Source organism: Silurus aristotelis, assembly GCF_946808225.1.
Source record: "Silurus aristotelis genome assembly, chromosome: 13".
Lineage (NCBI taxonomy): Eukaryota > Metazoa > Chordata > Actinopteri > Siluriformes > Siluridae > Silurus > Silurus aristotelis.
In genome coordinates, this window is record NC_139586.1 from 26,534,679 (window position 1) to 26,554,659 (window position 19,981).

The following is a 19,981-nucleotide window of genomic DNA, read 5'->3' on the forward strand; positions in this document are numbered from 1 at the left end:
CTTCTTTCCAAAGATATGTAAATTGTGTATGTAGCACATTTTTACCAGGAGCTGATAAATGTTAGTAAGAATCTCATTTTTCATGATATCTTCATTCAATTTAAAATATTAACTCATGAGACATGTGGCTTTTAACCCAGTACTTTTCTGAATTGCTAAATTACTGATTTCATGTATTTATATATGAAGAAAAAATAATTTGAATTCAGGAAAAAAACTTCACAGTACTTCATCATGTATAACTTTTTATAACTTATTCACTTTTTAAGCAATATCAACTTGGAATAATGGAGAGTAAAGCTCAAAGTATCTTCTTTTTAAAGATATTTAAATTGTGTATGTAGCAGATTTTTATCGGGAACTGTTAACATTTAAAGTTGGGTAGGGCATTTCAGCTGTGAGTCCCAAAATCTGTGCCGAAAGCTAACAGGTTAATAAATATTTTTACTTTGAATATATTAAACTTCAATAACCAACACCCCCCCCCCCCCACACACACACACACACACACTGGATTCGCCTATCACTCAAAATTGGACAAATCTGATTAAATCCTTGGTCGTGGACATCCCGTGTGTGTGTGTGTGTGTGTGTGTGTGTGTGTGTGTATGTATGTATGTATGTATGTGTATATATACATAGATAGATAGATAGATAGATAGATAGATAGATAGATAGATAGATAGATAGATAGATAATGTTATAACGGCATAATTTTATGCCTGATCTGTGTTCATCAGTGTTTGTATGATACAGAATAAATATGCAGAATGGTGGAATATATCTTCATGGAACTGTCACACATTTGTGCACAGGGGCATTTAAATTGGGATTCAAGTATTTTTTTAATGATGAATAAAATGAGGAAATATGTTTTCAAATTAGCAAAACAAGCAAACAAAAACCTTTGAGAAAATATTTCCATTTGATATTTTTTTTACAAAAAAAAATCAGTGTATTCAAAAATGACAAGTATATTGTGGACTTTTTAAAAAATATTTTATTATAATGTTGCCTATTTGACTCTTGGGTCTCCAAATATCAATATGAATCACTGAACAATGACATCCATTCATAAATGTCTGGAACGATGGGAGTAAAGTCGAACATTGCTGCTGATAAATTCAATTAAATTCAATAAATTTTTATTTGTATAGCGCTTTTAACAATGAACATTGTCTCAAAGCAGCTTTACACAGATAATGTGGTGATAAAAATGAACAAGTTCTTTATAAGTGTAAGTTTGTTCCTGATGAGTGAGCCAGTGGCGACTGTGGCAAGGAAAAACTCCCTGAGATGGCATAAGTAAGAAATCTTGACAGGACCCAGACTCAAGAGGGAACCCATCCTCATCTGGGTTGCACCGAATGTCGATTTATTGCAGATATACAATGTTGCGGGGTACAGTGATGATGATCAGAAGCAAACTGTAGTCCTGAGTCAATGTAGCAGTCTGTTGACATTAACTACAGTCCAATCCATCCTCAAAGCTCCCGTTATTACTCCGGAATCTCATGGAACCACCCAAGGCGTTGATGAGAAACCGTTCCCAGCTGTACAGAGTGGCCTCCAAACAAAGAGATCACTATCCAGAGGCAGGACTGGACGAAGTGGGAAGATCCACAGAGGGATAAACATATGCTGATGTCTTCATTGTACCAGTGAAATCATCCACTATAATCAAACACCTTAGTAAAAGGAAATTCCAACGTTATATTTTACTTCCTGTCGTCTGACAGTCCAGTGTCAAGCATAAAGGTGAGTAGGAAATGAATTGGCTTTAACACTCATAAAATCATCCTAGCAAGAAATTGCAGCTTTATACTGGGCGACATATTGATGTAGTGTGTTAGGGTGTAAATTGTAAATGCTCTACGCGGCCTGTCTCAGGAGTGCTGTGAAACGAGCTGAGCTCAGCTGCACTGCACAAAATCCTGTGTCATCTCTCATACGGTGTGGTAACGCGTGTCCCTCGCCTCCCACACTCGCCCTCGCCTGTTGCTCATCTCTACGCCTACAGCAATTCCACTGATGTTGGTTTCGTAACTCAGGGTTTTTCGTTCTATGTAAGTTTTGTCTGCAAATAATGTTATTAAAATATTACTTATGTAGCACTGTGTTATATACAGCAGATTCAAGTATTAATGTTATTAATTTATACAATACTATACAAAAATTACACACAGTTTTGGATATAATTGTTTAGAGCATCTTTTCCCGTTATACCATTTCTTACTTTCATCGTCTGGTGTGATGAATCTGAGGCTCTGCAGCCAAGAAAAGGACGCCAACGTTTTTCAACCCACGACGAATCACAGAGTGTGGATGGTGTGCATCTGTTCTGCTTTTTCCACAAAGTCTAAAGAACACAAGTACGAAATAAGGACAAAAGATACTGGTTAGAACATCGCTGGAGGGCGACGAGGGATCAGGAAGAAAATGGCGAAACGATTCGGCAACTTGTGCACGATGATTGTCGAACAACAACTCGCATGATCTCACTCCCGGTGCGGCTCCTGAAGCATTCGGCCTCAAACTGAACATGAAGATCCGGCTCAAAGGTCACCATGTTGACAAGATTGTGAAGATCCAGCACGAATCGAAGAAGGTGCTTAACGCGCTTCGAAAAGAAGACTTCCAGAAGTGGCAGGAACGCTGAGAGCGCTGTATTGCTGTGCAAGGGGAATATTTTACAGGTGATAGTGTGTAAACATAGATGAAACCCTCTACATCTGTGTGCTCCCGTGATAGTCTCTGCATTGTGTGCATGTGGGGAATGAATGAGGAGGACACCAAGATTGTTGTTGAGTCGAGAAGAGCAGCTTTCTTTTATTAGGGTCTTTTTGTGACTCTCGCAGCAGAACCTGCACTACAACAGCCGTTTCCCAAAGGAAATAGAACTGAGATTATAACAACTTTCAATATAGAAAACAGATTAGAACAGGAAGTAATGTGGGTGTGGCTACATAGTTACATTAATAGTAAGCTCATGGTTCACAAACTCACTGAAATACAGAAAATATTGCCCCATGGGGTCAGACCCCGAGAACTGTTATGCAACAAAACAATAAACTTTCTAATCTAAGGTAAGAACGCCATTTGTTCAGCTGTCATTTCACCCACCATTTTTTTTCCTGTTGGGGATATGGCCGGGTCATGCAAAGGTGACTTATAAATTCCTGGAAATTCAAGTTACTATACCTGCATACTGTAGTTATTATAACTTTGGAACCTATTTCTTTTACTGTTTGTTTTCTTTTTTGGTATCATTTTGAAGGTCTTAGTTTGATTGGAAAAATGATCTCAGTCCTACATCAGTAGAACAGACCAAAAAGAAAGATCTCAGGTCTGGGGGAAAATTCTGTCCTACTGATGTGAGAGTTGTCCCGGATAAGATCTTTAGCAGGTGTTGGTTTTTACATTATTTGTTTGTTTTTTTGGTCACCTTATGTCCCAACAAAGGGGTTTGTAAATCTTTTATTTTGAATTTACTTTGGTTTGAGTTATTTAAGTAGATTTGGTGATAAATGGGGAAACCCAGCCATTAGGGGGGCGAACCCAGCCATTAGGGGGGCACAAGCCAGTGCACTCTTAGTGCCGGTCCCAAGCCCGGGTAAATGGGGAGGGTTGCGTTAGGAAGGGCATCCAGCGTAAAACATGTGCCAAATCAAATATGCGGATCACAAATGAGAATTTCATACCGGATCGGTCGAGGCCCGGGTTAACAACAACCGCCACGGATATCGTTAGCCGACAGGGTACCGGTGGAAATTGGGCTACTGTTGGCCGAAGGAGGAGAAGGAGAGAAGGAAGACGTCTACAGAGACGGCAGGAAAAGGAGCAGTGTAGGAGAGTAAAGGTTCGGGTTGGTACTTTAAATGTTGGTACTATGACGGGTAAAGGGAGAGAGGTAGCTGATATGATGGAGAGGAGAAAGGTAGATATGCTGTGTGTTCAGGAGACCAAGTGGAAAGGGAGTAAGGCCAGGAACATTGGAGGTGGGTTTAAACTGTTTTATCATGGTGTGGATGGAAAGAGAAATGGTGTAGGGGTGATTCTGAAGGAAGAGTACAGTAAGAGTGTAGTGGAGGTGAAGAGAGTTTCTGATAGGGTGATGATCGTGAAGGTGGAGGTTGAAGGGATGATGATAAATGTCATCAGTGCCTATGCTCCACAAGTCGGCTGTGAGATGGAGGAGAAGGAAAGATTCTGGAGTGAATTAGATGAAGTGGTAGATGGTGTACCTAGGAAAGAATGATTGGTGATTGGGGCAGACTTTAATGGGCATGTAGGTGAAGGGAACAGAGGTGATGAGGAGGTGATGGGTAGGTATGGTTTTAAGGAGAGGAATGTGGTAGGGCAGATGGTGGTAGATTTTGCTAAAAGGATGGAAATGGCAGTGGTGAACACGTATTTTAAGAAGAAGGAGGATCATAGGGTGACGCATAAGAGTGGAGGAAGGTGCACACAGGTGGATTATGTTCTGTGTAGGAGATGCAACCTGAAGGAGATTGGAGACTGTAAGGTGTTGGCGGGGGACAGTGTAGCTAGACAGCATCGGATGGTGGTCTGTAGGATGGTTTTGGAGGCGAAGAAGAAGAGGAGGAAAGTAAGGATTGAAAGAAGAATAAGATGGTGGAAACTGAAGGAGGAAGAGTGTAGTGTGAGGTTCAGGAAAGAGGTCAGACAGGGGCTTGGTGGTGGTGAAGAGGTGCCGGATGATTGGGCAACTACTGCAGGAGTGATGAGGGAGGCAGCTAGAAAAGTACTTGGTGTGACATCTGGAAATAGAAAGCAAGACAAGGAGACGTGGTGGTGGAATTAGGAAGTGCAGGAGAGCATAAGGGGAAAGAGGTTGGCAAAACAGAAGTGGGATCGACAGAGTGATGAGAAAAGTAGGCAGGAGTACAAGGAGATGCGGAAGCAGGTAAAAAGGGATGTGGCGAAAGCCAAGGAAAAGGCATATGAGGAGCTGTATAAGAGGTTGGACACTAAGGAAGGAGAAAAGGATTTATACCGATTGGCCAGGCAGAGGGACCGAGCTGGGAAGGATGTACTGCAAGTTAGAGCAATAAAGGATGGAGAGGGAAATGTGTTGACTAATGAGGAGAGTGTGTTGAGAAGATGGAGGGAGTATTTTGAGCAGCTGATGAATGAGGAAAATCAGAGAGAGAGAAGGTTGGATGATGTGGAGTTGGTGAAGGAGGATGTAGATAGGATTAGTAAGGAGGAAGTGAGAGCAGCGATTAAGAGGATGAAGAATGGAAAGTCGGTTGGACCAGATGACATACCGATAGAAGCGTGGAGATGTTTAGGAGAGATGGCAGTGGAGTTTTTAACCAGATTGTTTAACAGGATTCTGGAAGGGGAGAGGATGCCTGAGGAATGGAGAAGGAGTGTGCTGGTACCGATCTTTAAGCATAAGGGAGATGTGCAGACCTGCAGTAACTACAGGGGAATTAAGTTGATCAGTCACACCATGAAGTTATGGGAAAGAGTAGTGGAAGCCAGGCTGAGAGAAGAGGTGACCATCTGTGAGCAACAGTATGGTTTCATGCCGAGGAAGAGCACCACAGATGCCTTATTTGCTTTGAGGATGTTGATGGAGAAGTATAGAGAAGGACAGAAGGAGCTGCATTGTGTTAACAACAACCGCCACGGATATCGTTAGCCGACAGGGTACCGGTGGAAATTGGGCTACTGTTGGCCGAAGGAGGAGAAGGAGAGAAGGAAGACGTCTACAGAGACGGCAGGAAAAGGAGCAGTGTAGGAGAGTAAAGGTTCGGGTTGGTACTTTAAATGTTGGTACTATGACGGGTAAAGGGAGAGAGGTAGCTGATATGATGGAGAGGAGAAAGGTAGATATGCTGTGTGTTCAGGAGACCAAGTGGAAAGGGAGTAAGGCCAGGAACATTGGAGGTGGGTTTAAACTGTTTTATCATGGTGTGGATGGAAAGAGAAATGGTGTAGGGGTGATTCTGAAGGAAGAGTACAGTAAGAGTGTAGTGGAGGTGAAGAGAGTTTCTGATAGGGTGATGATCGTGAAGGTGGAGGTTGAAGGGATGATGATAAATGTCATCAGTGCCTATGCTCCACAAGTCGGCTGTGAGATGGAGGAGAAGGAAAGATTCTGGAGATTCTGGAGAAGAGGTGACCATCTGTGAGCAACAGTATGGTTTCATGCCGAGGAAGAGCACCACAGATGCCTTATTTGCTTTGAGGATGTTGATGGAGAAGTATAGAGAAGGACAGAAGGAGCTGCATTGTGTATTTGTGGATTTAGAGAAAGCGTACGACAGGGTGCCAAGAGAGGAGTTGTGGTATTGTATGAGGAAGTCAGGTGTGTCAGAGAAGTATGTGAGGGTGGTGCAGGACATGTATGAAAACAGTGTGACGGCAGTGAAGTGTGCAGTAGGTACGACAGACTGGTTCAGGGTGAAGGTTGGACTGCACCAAGGATCGGCCCTGAGCCCTTTCCTGTTTGCAGTGGTGATGGACAGGTTGACGGACGAGGTCAGACAGGAGTCTCCCTGGACTATGATGTTTGCAGATGATATTGTGATTTGTGGTGAGAGTAGGGAGCAGGTTGAGAAGAGCCTGGAGAGGTGGAGATATGCGCTTGAGAGAAGGGGAATGAAAGTCAGTAGGAGTAAGACAGAGTACATGTGTGTGAATGAGAGGGAGGGCAGTGGAGTGGTGCGGTTGCAGGGAGAAGAGGTGGAGAAGGTGGAGGAGTTTAGGTACCTGGGGTCAACAGTGCAAAGTAATGGAGAGTGTGTTAGAGAAGTAAAGAAAAGAGTGCAGGCAGGGTGGAGTGGGTGGAGAAGAGTGACAGGAGTGATTTGTGATAGTAGGGTATCTGCAAGAATGAAAGGGAAAGTTTATAGGACTGTGGTGAGACCTGCGATGTTGTATGGATTAGAGACAGTGGCATTGAGTAAAAGACAGGAGGTGGAGCTGGAGGTAGCAGAGCTGACGATGTTAAGGTTTTCGTTGGGAGTGACGAGGATGGACAAGATTAGAAATGAGTTTATTAGAGGGACAGCACATGTAGGATGTTTTGGTGACGAGGTGAGGGAGGCGAGATTGAGATGGTTTGGACATGTGCAGAGAAGGGACATGAATTATATTGGTAGAAAAATGCTGAAGATGGAGCCACCAGGTAGGAGGAAAAGAGGAAGGCCAAGGAGGAGGTTCATGGATGTGGTGAGGGAAGACATGCAGGTAGTTGGTGTGAAAGAGGCAGATGTAGAGGACAGGGTGGTATGGAGACGGATGATCCGCTGTGGCGACCCCTAATGGGAGCAGCCAAAAGAAGAAGAAGAAGAAGATAAATGGGGAGGGTTGCATTAGGAAGGGCATCCAGACGTGCCAAATCGAACATGCGAATGATCCGCTGTGGCGACCCCTAATGGGAGAAGCCGAAAGAAAGTTTTTTTGGCGACACAATCAAGGAAGCATCTGTAGTCCGAACTTCCCACACTGTCTTTCATTCATTCATCCTTTTCATTCATTTTCTCCCGCTTATCCGTAATTCGCGGGGGCAGCAGTCTAAGCTGTATTGCTGCCCAATCCTCATAGCACCGTCCCTTACGGTCCCTCCTGCAGGTGGTGAGCTAATGGGAAGGCGGCCTCACGTCACTCCAGCGTCACGGACCTTGATATTTCCCTCGTAAGGGACCCCCGGAGCATAGGGGGTTAAGGGCCTTGCTCAAGGGCCCAAGAGTGGCAGCTTGGCGATACCGGGGCTTGAACCCCAGACCTTCTGATCGGCAACCCAGCGCCTTAACCGCTGGAGCCACCACTCCCCCACACTGTCTTTGTGTGTCTCTATTGCCAGGTATGATGACTCATTGCAGTTTACAAAAGAATTGTTATTGTTAATATATTTGGTTTTATGCTGATCATGTTGTGTAACCTTTTCTTACTTATGTTATTTGTTCCAAAAGTTTTTATTGTCTGGCAAATAAATGAAATAAAATGAATAAAAATGAATAGAATTAATGGATGGAGCATACAGCACTGATAAATCAAATGTACACAACATATTCACTTTATTTAGGAGCACAGCAGCATATTCACTTATAAAGCACTAAATGGTTTGGCTCCCATGTATCTATCCAGTCTTTTAACACGCTACAATCCGTCACGCTCCCTGAGATCTCAAAATTCTGGGCTTCTAGTAGTTCCTAGAATAGCAAAGTCCACTAAAGGCGGTAGAGCATTTTCACATTTAGCTCCTAAACTCTGGAATAGTCTTCCTGACAGTGTTCGGGGTTCAGATACACTCTCCCAGTTTAAGTGTAGATTAAAAACATATATTTTTAGCAAAGCCTACACATAACACACATCACACACATCACATCACAACCTTGTGCTCCAGAATATATGATTACATGCACATTATCAACTTGTGCTGTTAATATCATGAACAGCAGCTACGCTAATTCCTCTCCACTGCTTCTCTTTCTCTCCCCATCCCGAGGCATCCTGAGGTTTGGCCAGCTCCAGTCACGTCCCACCTCGTGAAGATTATGGACCTATGGATGATCATGGAGAAGTAGATGCCGAGTGTTTAAAGGCCCTGGCATGGAGAAGCTGATGCTGGATCTATGATGATCACAAATTGTTCTGTATTGTTGAAAGATTTATGACCAAACTCTTGATGTCACCCATATGAGGATGGGTTCCCCTTTGAGTCTGGTTCCTCTCAAGGTTTCTTCCTCATATCATCTAAGGGAGTTTTTCCTTGCCACTGTCGCCACGGCTTGCTCATCAGGGACAAACGCACACCATTCACCTTCACTGTTGTTTTCTGTAAAGCTGCTTTGAGACAATGTCTGTTGTGAAAAGCGCTATACAAATAAACTTGACTTGACTTGACTAGCTTACACCACTCACAACTTGTTCCCCGCCAAAAAAAAACCCTTCCGCGTTCCCTCTTTTCTTTCTCACACATGCGCAAACCTCCCTTAATCTAGAAACCCAAAGTGCTGAGGTAAATAATGCAGAAAACAGATAACATGATAACTTCTCCTTTTTCTTTCAGCTGCTCCCATTAAGGGTCACCACAGCAGATCATCCATCTCCATACTACTCTGTCCTTTACATCTGCCTCTTTCACACCAACTACCTGCATGTCTTCCCTCACAACATCCATGAACCTCCTTCTTGGCCTTCCTCTTTTCCTCCTTCCTGGTGGCTCCATCCTCAGCATTCTCCTACTGATTTACCCCATGTCCCTCCTCTGCACATGTCCAAACCATCTGAATCGGGCCTCTCTCACTTTGTCCCCAAAACGTCCTACATGCGCTGTCCCTCTAATAAATTGGTAATCCTGTCCATCGTCGTCGTTCCCAATGAAAATTTCAACATCTTCAGCTCTGCTACCTCCAGCTCCACCTCCTGTCTTTTATTCAATGCCACTGTCTTTAAACCATACAACATCTCAGGTCTCACCACAGTCCTATAAACTTTCCCTTTCACTCTTGCAGATACTCTTCTATCACAAATCACTCCTGCTATCACTCTTCTCCACCCACTCCACCCTGCCTGCACTCTTTTCTTCACTTCTCTAACACACTCTCCATTACTTTACACTGTTGACCCCAGGTACTTCAACTCCTCCACCTTCACCACCTCTACTCCCTGCAACCGCACCCCTCCACTTCCCTCCCTCTCATTCACACACATGTAGTCTGTCTTACTCCTACTGACTTTCATTCCCCTTCTCTCCAGCGTGTACCTCCACCTCTCCAGGCTCTTCTCAACCTGCTCCCTACTTTCACCACAAATCACAATATCATCCACAAACATCATAGTCCATGGAGGCTTCTGACTGACCTCGTCATATCAGCTAATCTCTCCCTTTACCAGTCATAGTACCAACTTTAAAAGTACCAATCCAAACCTCTACTCTCCTACACTTCTCCTTTTCCTGCTGTCTCCGTAGACGTCTTCCTCCTTTCCTTCTCATCCTTGGGCCAACAGAATTCCACCAATTTCCACCAGTACCCTGCGCTGGATGCCCTTAATAACACAACCCTCCCCATTTATCTGGACTTGGGACCAGCATCAACCATTAACCCTAATGGCTGTATTTAAAATGGATAACATGATAATAATCTCCCTTTTTTTTTTTTTTTTTTAAACAAAAGAAGCATTAACAAAGAGGTGAGTCACCATAACAGAAGTGTACAGACTTTTCAAATGTACCATCCCTTTTTCTATCTACAGTTTTGAGTTCACAGTACTTAACTGAGTGCTCTCGATAACGCCCCTTACCGAGTACGTTCAATAACATGAGAGCAGATGTCCCATTTTTGGTAAGACAATTGGCGAGTTGAGCTTTTGCCTCCGTACCTTCTTTGGTTTTTGACTCTATATGAGCTTCTTTATGCTACTTATTTCCAGTCGTTTCTCAGTGGCCTGCTTTGTCGAACTAAAAGCATTAAACAGAGAGTGGTTGTCTGTCACACAAACCAATTAGGGAGCATTTAGCTCAGCGTTTCCAGTTGTAAGCTCAGAAAAGCGGGTAGATAGAAAGATAGCATTATCTATGCCATCTGACAGGGCTAGAGTTTCCCCTGCCTGGGTGCTTCTCACCACACGTCTAATTCTCTTGGATTGTGAATAGAGAGGAGAAAATTTCCCTTCTTCACCCGAAAACCAATTAGTATTCCCCCTTGTGTACCCACATTAGGGAGATTTCCAAGGGAAGCATCAGTGAAAACTATAAAGTTCAGAAAATTATTGTTTCCCAAATGCTGAAACCTGAGAGTCACTTTTTGAAATGTAAGCTTTCCAATGACCGTATTTGATTCGTGAATAGACTGGACTATTGAATCTTTTATATTTGATACCAACCTACTTACATCAAACATAATGTCTGGTCTGGTTTGTTGATGTACATGAACTACACCATTACTTGTTACAAAGTCCATTGACACATTGCAGAAATTTTCATTTTCCTTACGCCCAACATGGAATGCAGATTTCAGTATGGGAATCACATCAGTTAAGAAGTTTAGTGATCCTGCCCAAAGAAAATGATCAACATGTCATGTGAGTACTCCAGTAACCTTACACTGTTTATCCAACCAATAAAATACTGCAGGATCTACTTGGGACATTTTACCACCGGTACTCATTATTTCTTTCACTTCGTTATACTAATACAGTCATGCATCCACAAGGCCGTAAACACACTCGTTCAATTTCCATAGAGTATTTTCTTTTTCTGCTTCAACAGGGGGCCGGACATAGATTTCTCTGGACAACTGCATACCCTGTAAGAAAGCAGATTTGATGTCCATTGAATGGACCCGCCACTTGCTCTGACAGATTACTGCTAATAATAGTCTAAGAAACTCAGAAGCACTGGTTGTGGAATCTTTCTGCAGCTCATAAATATTAAGCTCTTAATATTAAGAGTATTATTATAATATTACGCTCTGGAAATGTCAGGCGTCCCAATACTTTTGTCCATATCCAGTAGTATATATGTATATATATATAATATATATATATATATATATATATATATATATATATATATATATATATTAGTTTTTTTTATTATTTTTAGAAGAGAAATAATCCTCTTGATGTTACCGATAAATATTATTCATGTCCAATATGGCCGCCATGAAGCCTATTCACTGAATGTGTCATTTTTCCCCATGATGCTTCTGGTTCAGGTGTTCAGGTGGCACCAGTGAAGAATCGTAGGTTTTATTAACCAAATTGGATTTTGGGAGAAATTAACTTTTTTTTATATTCTAGTGAAAAACTAAGGACCTAAACATGCCTTTGCATGACATTGTAGCATACTTGTGTTATGCACCAAGTATTTCAGAGGTTCTTTCAGGGGCATTAACACAGGATACAACATTTAATTGCCCTAGATGTCTTTGTAAAAGTCCAGTGCATGCTCTGTTTCATTCTCAAACTGACGTGTCACTCAAGGAAGCAGTGAAAGAGCGAGAGAGCGTGCACTGTAAGCGGCACCTTATATAGCAGGACGGCGTGTACACTCTTGAAAAGTGCATCTCATTAGCATGTGGAGAGTGACAGTTTGTCCATGGGCTGTCTGGTGTAACAAATAGGCGTATTAAAGTGCGATGCAGCTGCTCAGAGCCGTGGCTTACTCGCCTATGAAACGGGCAGCGTGGAGCAACAAGGCTGCTACGTTGTGATGGATGAGCCCTGTACCTCCGTAAAGCATAGAAAGAAAAAAGAACAAGAGGGAGAGATGGAGAGATTTAAGAAGACGACCAAGCTTTTGATCAAATATGAAAAGGCAGGAAATTAAATCGTGGACCAAAAATATAGAAATCATCCTTCATGTTTTTTTTATTTTTCTTATCTCCATACAGATGACTGATTAAAAGAACAGAAGCCATCTGAATTTTTAATGGAGTAGTCCACTCCTGATGTGTGCCTTTAAGTAGGATTCAAAAACCAAACATGGTACAGTCTACGTTACTGCCAGAAGAGGATGTGTTATAGCATATGAGAAAATCTAACAAGAATGTAAAATATTACCAAATAAATGCTTTGTGAGCAGTATAGGCACACTCTCTGCGGACTAAAGTTTGTGGATGCCTGACCATAAGCGCTTTTTGAACATCTCATTCAACATTTGGTCCCCATTTACTGCTATAATAAGCTCCACTCTTCTGGAAGATGTGCCACTCGATTTTGGAATGTGCTTGTGGAGATTTGTGGACATTTATTCAGTCAGTCAGGTCAGGTACAGATGCAGGTGAGGTGAGGATGCCGTTCCAATTTATCCCAAAAGAGTTCGATAGGGTTCATGTCAAAACTCCATAGCTGGAGATCTTCAAGTCCAATGTTCATGGAGCTAGCTTTGTGCACAGGTGCATTGCCATGCTGGAACTGGTTTGAGTCTCCTAGTTCATGTAAAGGTAAAGTTTTAATCCTCAGTCTTTGTAATAACAGTTTGGAGAAGAACCATATATGGACATTGACCCAATACTTTTGTTAATGTAGTATCTATAGTTAAAGGAGCGTGTTTTTTCCCAAGGTCAGACAGCAATTTACTGTATGATTAATTTAAAGAAACCGGAATTTTAGCTTTTGAGATGCTTCAGGCACCTCGGCCTCTTTCAGTAATACTGAGAGATACTGAAGCCAACCGACATGAACATACACTATAGAGCCAGAGGTCTGTGGACACCATCAAGAAAAAAACAAAAAAACAAATGCACACAAAAAACAAATGCACACAAATATTTACACGTGTATTCCATGAATACAGACATTTTTTTGCTTCTTAATTATCTATAGCAGTGGCCCCCAACCCCCGGTCCTGTCCGTGGGTCAATCGGTACCGGGCCGCACAGAATGAATACATAACTTACATTATTTTTTATTTATTATCTGATTCTGAATAATGTTTTATTTAGGAAAATATTTAGAAAATACCAGTTTTTATGGTCATAGCATTTTATTTTGTTGTATTTATCCCCCACACCTTAAAGGCCGGTCCGTGAAAATATTGTCTGACATTAAACCGGTCCGTGACGCAAAAAAGGTTGGGGACCGCTGATCTATAGGACCTACATGGTGCATGTGGTTAATCAGTAAGTAGGTCTTTCTCAAAATAATATTTCTGAAAAAAGATTTCTGCCTCAAACTATAGAGAGGTCTTTTAAAAGTCAAGAGTGTAAGACTTACTGATGGGTCAGCCATCTTGGACAAAAGGAATCACTTTTGTCCTGTACAAGATGATAAATGCTTGATACAAGCACCCTCCTACATCTTGGAACGTCTGACCTCACACTGCACCACACTCCCTCGATCCTCAACCACTGCTCGACTGGTCCCACCATCTCTCCAGGTACAAGAAAGACCTGCTTCCAGACTTTTCTTTGTTCTATCACCAGAGACTTGATGTCCCAAAACTTTTGGTCTGTAATTCATATCAGCAGTCTGCTACAATGGCTTTCAATGGCTTAGGACCTCAGTTTGCATAAAGAGTTTTGCATTTAAGCATCCATCACTGACCATAACACCTCAACAATGATGGAACTGTAAGAATGGACATTTGGTGCCACCCAGATGAGGATGGGTCAGTTTTTGTGTCTCTCAAGGTTTCTTCCTCATGCCATCTCAGGAAGTTTTTCCTTGCCACAGTCACCACTGGCTCACTCATTAGGGATACACTTATAAGCGGTGGTGGGCGAAGTACACAAACTATGCACTTGAGTAAAATATTCATTCATTTTCTCCCGCTTATCCGTAATTCGGGTCGCGGGGGCAGCAGTCTAAGCAGGCCCCCGCCTTCGACTGCTGCCCAATCCTCACAGCACCGTCCCTTACGGTCCCTCCTGCAGGTGGTGAGCCCACGAGAAGGCGGCCCCACGTCACGGACCTTGATATTTCCCTCGTAAGGGACCCCCGGAGCATAGAGGGTTAAGGGCCTTGCTCAAGGGCCCAAGAGTGGCAGCTTGGCGATACCGGGGCTTGAACCCCAGACCTTCCGATCGACAACCCAGCGCCTCAACCGCTGGAGCCACCACTCCCCCATTTTGAGTAAAATGCACCACCACTCCCCCATTTTGAGTAAAATGTACACTAGGTAAAAGAATCACTTCAGTAAAAGTGCTCCCTTTAAACTTTCACGAGTAAAAGTACAAATGTACTTACATATCCAAAGTACTATGATTTATTATGGCTATAATGTTCCAAATATTATTTCTGTCACAAGACTCTTTTCTTAATCACTTCAGTTTATGTGAAAACACTCTGTCACTCTCAGCACACTGATCTATTAATATTAACGAGTTAAACACTGATTGATATCTATTCAAATGATCATGAGCCCAAACCCTTCTATTTGACTACATAAAAAAAAGCGAATAAGGTCACGGGTGTTGAGGCGAGTTCGAGTCAGGAGTTTCTTCATCATTTTTTCCTCACAAAATGTCCTGTCAGCTGTTGAACTGTATTTTCATGATAAGTAGATACACCAAGCGCCAATCAAAACAAGTTTAAAACAGAGCGTGTGCTCGACCCTGATTGGTGATTTGCTGCCTGATGTTTTTTTATCCACACATAAATAAAGAGCAATGACTGATTTCACGAAATGTCGTAAAAAGTGAGAGATTTGACTTTGAAATGTAGAAAGTTAAAGAAAATTCTCCCTAAATGGAAATACTTCAGTAAAGTACAGATACATGAAAAAGCTACAGTAATGAATTACATTGACTTTGGTACTGTTCACCACTGTTTATAAGGAACAAACTTATAGACACTAAACTTATACATTCCAACTTCAAAACCACTTTATCTATATAAAGCTGCTTTGCTTTAAAAGTGTTTAGCAAATAAAACTGAATTGAACTTCAACTAATCCAAAGTCCTCCCACTTCCAGCAGTACTTAAATGAGCATTTCTTAAAACAAAATTGCTTTCTAACCATTTTCTCTCCCAACAAAGTGTTAAGACTAATTGTATTCTTGGTCTGGGTCCCAATGAACCAGTATCAGAATTATTTATTGATGCAGATTTTTAAAGCATTTTGTAAGCAGTCTGGATTAAGGCGTCGGCCGAGTAATATAAATGTAAAAGTAAGCTCCAAGTAGCAGTGTTTGAAGGCGGACCTTCATCATAATACAGCTCCACTTGTTCTTACATGTGTGTAGAGCAAAAAAGGATTTTGGGTGTGATGACTAGATGCATTACTCTCACAACTGTAGTGCAAAACCAACAAAAAAACTTTGCACAATAGACATACTATGAAAAGTGGTTAGTGGTTCAGGCATTGGACTTTTGGATCTAAATGTCATGAGTTCAAATCCCAGCCACACCAAGCTGCCATTCCTAGGGGGGGGCCCTGAACAAGGTCCTTAACCCCATAACTGCTCATTTGTATGAATGAGATAAATGTACGTTGATCTGGATAAGCGTGTCTGCCAAATTCCTTATAAAATAACAATATAAAATCTCTACATTTGATTTTCTGTTCCTTTTCACACTGATATTTTTACCCGGAGATGGCAGCTCTCGGCTTATTCTGTATATATTGCTTGCAAAATACCATGATTTACAGGTTTAGGGAGCAAGGTGGGGAAAAAAACCTTCATTTTTGCCCACTCACTTAGGCCCAGGCATTTTGAGGTAATAATCTATCTCTTTTCAACCTCCTTTTATATTTTGCAAGTCCAATTTCCCTTATCCTCACTGATCTAAAATAATCCTGTTGTATTGTAGATTCATTTTCTTTATAAGCAAATCACAGACTCCCATTAATGTGCTTGTTCTCATTTGTTTCTATAGTAACACCTTATAGTAACACAGGGTGCCCATGTATTATCTCAGGTGGAGGTATAGTGCAGTTTTTGTACATTTATTGAATTTATTTGCTGGAAGGATCTCCAGTGTTTACGAGGATAAAATGCTCCATTACACAATATACATATAGTATATACACGGATCAGGCATTACATTATGACCACTGGCCAGTGAAATTAATAACACTGATTATCTCTGTATCATGGCACCTGTCAGTGGGTGAGATATGTTAGGCAGCAGGTGAACATTTTGTGGCTAGATGGCTAGACGTCTGGGTCAAAGCATCTCCAAAACTGCAGCTCTTGTGGGCTGTTCCTGGTCCGCAGTGGTCCGTATCTATCAAAAGTGTTCCAAGGAAGGAACAGTGGTGAACCGGCGACAAGGTCGTGGGCAGCCGAGGCTCATTGATGCACGTGGGGAGCAAATGCTGGCCCGTGTGGTCCGATCCAACAGCTCCTGTGGCCCAAACTGCTGAAGAAGTTCATGCTGGTTTTAATAGAAAGGTGTATGAATACACAGTGCATCGCAGTTTGTTGCGCATGGAGCTGCATAGCCACAGACCAGTCAGGATGCCCATGCTGACCCCTGTCCACCACCAAAAGTGCCAACAACTGAATGTGATTGGCAATGGAAGAAGGTGGACTGGTCTGATGAATCATGTTTTTTTTTTTTTTATATCATTTGGATGACCAGTTGTGTGTGTGTGTCGCTTACCTGGAGATCACATGGCACCAAGATGCACTATGGGAAGAAAGCAAGCCACATGATGCTTTGGGCAATGCTGGGAAACCTTGGGTCCGGCCATCTATGTGGATCAGCAGGATAATGTGCCTTACCACAAAACAAAAATAGATTCAGGAATTGTTTGAGGAGCCAACAATGAGTTTGAGGTGTTGACATGGCCTCCAAATTTCCCAGATCTAAATCCAATTGAGCATATGTGGGATGTGCTGAAAAACAAGTCCGATCTATTGAGGCTCCACCTCACAACTTACAGGATTTAAAGGATGTGCTGCTAACATCTTTAAGCCAGATACTACAGCACACATACAGGGGTCTAGTTGAGTACATGCCTGGACAGGTCAGAACTGTTTTGGCAGCAAAAGGGGGACATATATGGACAAACATTTGTTAAAACCTGAGCATTTCTAAACATTTCATTTCACATTTAATTGCCATTTGCTGTTATAATGAACCTAGAAGATGCACTATATTTTGGAATCTGATGTGGAGATTTCTGCTCATTTAGCCACAAGGGCTTCAGCAAAGACAGGCACTGATGAGGGTGGAGATGCCTGCGGCTTTGGACATCAGTTGAAATCTGTTAGAGACTCAACTGTTTGAACATCAGGTGGAGGTTTGTTTTACTGCATAGGTGACAGAACACAGAAGAGCCTGGAAACATGTCCTCCTTGTACAAAAGAGATGGTGGGAATTGTGAAGGGAAAATGTAATGCAACTGCATCTGGATCTGGATATATATATATGTATATGTATAGAGAGTAAGTGCGAGAAAGAGGTCATGATTCTATGTAGAATCCATTCTAAATGTGGACGACTTGATTAATGATTAATGCGGTGTGATTAAACAAAGTCTTTTCCAAAAAAGAAAAAAATGCGTTGCTCAATTTGGCCTCCACAATTAACTCTGTCCCTCCCTTTTTTTTTCTTAAGTAACATCATTTATTATTTATGCACTCTGGCTCAGTATGGCTCCATTTCAAACCAAGCTGTAATTACACTGGAAATGGCATTTCATTAGTTAACTGTCATTTTAGCTTCGGAGAATAAACGACTTCCAGGCTGTAATATGTAATGTTCCAAAACCTTATGAACATAAAATCCTCAGTGTTAAATGAACTCTTCATTTGTAAAAGCTATACCTTAAACTTTTATAAGTACTTAATATTTTCAACAACCTTAGTTTATATATATATATATATATATATATATATATATATATATATATATATATATATATATATATATATATATATATATATATATATATATATATATATAGATATACAGTGAGGAAAATAAGTATTTGAAAACCCTGCTATTTTGCAAGTTCTCCCACTTAGAAATCATGGAGGGGTCTGAAATTGTCATCGTAGGTGCATGTCCACTGTGAGAGACATAATCCAAAAAAAAATAATCCAGAAATCAAAATGTATGGTTTTTTAACTATTTATTTCTATGATACAGCTGCAAATAAGTATTTGAACACCTGAGAAAGTCAATGTTAATATTTGGTACAGTAGCCTTTGTTTGCAATTACAGAGGTCAAACGTTTCCTGTAGTTTTTCACCAGGTTTGCACACACTGCAGGAGGGATTTTGGCCCACTCCTCCACACAGATCTTCTCTAGATCAGTAGGGTTTCTGGCCTGTCGCTGAGAAACACGGAGTTTGAGCTCCCTCCAAAATTTCTTTATTGGGTTTAGGTCTGGAGACTGGCTAGGCCACGCCAGAACCTTGATATGCTTCTTACAGAGCCACTCCTTGGTTATCCTGGCTGTGTGCTTCGGGTCATTGTCATGTTGGAAGACCCAGCCTCGACCCATCTTCAATGCTCTAACTGAGGGAGGGAGGTTGTTCCCCAAAATCTCGCAATACATGGCCCCGGTCATCCTCTCCTTAATACAGTGCAGTCGCCCTGTCCCATGTGCAGAAAAACACCCCCAAAGCATGATGCTACCACCCCCATGCTTCACAGTAGGAATGGTGTTCTTGGGATGTACTCATCATTCTTCTTCCTCCAAACATGTTTAGTGGAATTATGACCCAAAAGTTCTATTTTGGTCTCATCTGACCACATGACTTTCTCCCATGACTCCTCTGGATCATCCAAATGGTCATTGGCAAACTTAAGACGTGCCTGGACATGTGCTGGTTTTAACAGGGGAACCTTCCGTGCCATGCATGATTTCAAACCATGACATCTTAGTGTATTACCAACAGTAACCTTGGAAACGGTGGTCCCAGCTCTTTTCAGGTCATTGACCAGCTCCTCCCGTGTAGTTCTGGGCTGATTTCTTACCTTCCTTAGGATCATTGAGACCCCACGAGGTGAGATCTTGCATGGAGCCCCAGTCCGAGGGAGATTGACAGTCATGATTAGCTTCTTCCATTTTCTAATGATTGCTCCAACAGTGGATCTTTTTTCACCAAGCTGCTTGGCAATTTCCCCGTAGCCCTTTCCAGCCTTGTGGAGGTGTACAATTTTGTCTCTAGTGTCTTTGGACAGCTCTTTGGTCTTGGCCATGTTAGTAGTTGGATTCTTACTGATTGTATGGGGTGGACAGGTGTCTTTATGCAGCTAACGACCTCAAACAGGTGCATCTAATTTAGGATAATAAATGTAGTGGAGGTGGACATTTTAAAGGCAGACTAACAGGTCTTTGAGGGTCAGAATTCTAGCTGATAGACAGGTGTTTAAATACTTATTTGCAGCTGTATCAAACAAATAAATAGTTTAAAAATTATATATTGTGATTTCTGGATTTTTTTTTTTTTTAGATTATGTCTCTCACAGTGGACATGCACCTACGATGACAATTTCAGACCCCTCCATGATTTCTAAGTGGGAGAACTTGCAAAATAGCAGCGTGTTCAAATACTTATTTTCCTCACTGTATATATATATATATATATATATA

The 19,981-nt window shown here is 41.8% G+C and overlaps 1 long non-coding RNA gene across 1 annotated transcript; it reads right to left on the reverse strand.

Moving 5' to 3' along the window:
- Positions 1-362: 362 nt before the first annotated feature.
- Positions 363-590, reverse strand: LOC310736209. Its single transcript, XR_014536490.1, has 2 exons — positions 494-590; positions 363-463 (listed from the first exon to the last, which is right to left on the reverse strand). It is a non-coding gene; the product is annotated as an uncharacterized lncRNA (long non-coding RNA).
- Between the last annotated feature and the right edge of the window lie 19,391 nt (positions 591-19,981).